The sequence below is a fragment of the Capsicum annuum genome, chromosome 1 (genome assembly GCF_002878395.1).
Source record: "Capsicum annuum cultivar UCD-10X-F1 chromosome 1, UCD10Xv1.1, whole genome shotgun sequence".
Lineage (NCBI taxonomy): Eukaryota > Viridiplantae > Streptophyta > Magnoliopsida > Solanales > Solanaceae > Capsicum > Capsicum annuum.
In genome coordinates, this window is record NC_061111.1 from 209,485,732 (window position 1) to 209,487,419 (window position 1,688).

The 1,688-nt window shown below is 31.6% G+C and overlaps 1 long non-coding RNA gene across 1 annotated transcript; it reads left to right on the top strand.

The window, feature by feature from the left end:
- Positions 1-536: 536 nt before the first annotated feature.
- Positions 537-1,688, top strand: LOC124896849. The gene is made up of 3 exons (XR_007053265.1): positions 537-870; positions 960-1,281; positions 1,375-1,688. It is a non-coding gene; the product is annotated as an uncharacterized LOC124896849 (long non-coding RNA).

Consider the following 1,688-nt stretch of genomic DNA (forward strand, 5'->3'; position numbering starts at 1 on the left):
AATATGTATTTTTAATGAATTGTATACACTGCATATGTATTTTTATTCTACTCATATGTATTTTTTAACAATTCATATGTATTTTAACGAAGAGTATTTTTTTTGTTATGTTCTTTAATATGTATTTATGACTTTGATGTTATATATCAATATGTATTTTGTTGTATTTGTATATACATATATTCATTTTTATAAAATAAATACATATTTTGTTTGACTCAAGTATTAATAGGTTATTTCAATTTGTATAAGTATTTGTAGCAACAACATGCAGATAAAGATCGGGTCCTCCAGAATATAGATTATGTTGGTACCGAAAGATCATCACAACGATTAAGTTCGGAGGTTGATCAGGAATTGGAGGTAAATTTGCTTGGTAAAAAGGTAAATAATTATGTGTCATTTATATATTCATTTGAATTCACATATATAAACAGATACAAGTACATGTTTGTTTGATGTTTAATTTGTTTTCAAGGGGTGCACTGATTTGCATTCCGAAAAAATGAATGTTGAAATTGATTCTCAACAATTAATCCCTGATGAGCTTCTCCGAAGTATAAATTTGGATTACTTACATTCTGAGAAGGTTGTTCAACATGATTGTCGAGTACGTATAGTGATGTTAACTTTGTCTTCATGTCATGTAATAATCCAAAGGAAAATTAAATTTTTTATTTTATTTTTTTGCAGATCAGTGATGAAATAATTTTATCTGATTCACAATTCACAATCCCTGATGAGATGTTACCGAGCCTAAATGTCTATCAAATACAAAGCATCATCATACATCCATCGGCAAACCGTTAAGAAGAACATGAAAATTTGTATGCAAAAACTTCTGAGACTGTTATTGAAGATCATGCTCAAGTATGTATCTTACTATAATATATATAGAGTTTATTTTGGTTCAATTTGACAGAAAAAAAGTAATATTATTTTTTCAATTTTTTTGTTAGATGAACAAAGGGATCATTGATTTGAGTTCAAATTCACTCGTGAATTCAGAGGTCAAACTTGCTACAGAGGAGCAAGTTAGGACACCTCCTAATACACAAGAATTAACCAATGATGAACAGAGGGATGAACATTTGTGGCCTGATTCTCAAAACATAATCTCAGATGAGTTTCTACCTAGCTTGAATGTCTACGATCAAAAAAGCATCATGATTCATCCATCCGCTAATCATGAAGTTAACACTCCCAGACCAAAGTTAAGGATTAGGCGACCATCAAAATTCAAGGAATCTCCATACACCAAAAAATTTAGTTCAGCAGCTGGTAAGTAAAATACGATATATATAATTTTTGTATGTAATATGTCTTGCAAATACGTTTGTATTTATTAAGTTTTTGTATTCTCTAATTATATAGGGAGCTTAGCAGGGCTAATACGCATATTCCCCTAAAAACATCCATTTTTTATATCACCCGATTGATGGGATAATAGATACGAAGATTGTCAAGAACTTCAACGACTGGATTTCTGCCGACCTATTAGAAGCTACTGCCAAGAGGTAGTTCTTTTGAATTGCTTCAAATTATTTTTTTGTATCAATGCATGTTTTGAAGCTTTGCGACTATGCCATTCTTGGCGACGGTGATCGCCGACGAGAAGGTGACGGCCACCCCAGTCAGATGTCTCAGAAAGGGTAGTGATCTCCCCCTGAAAAGTATCACGATCATAA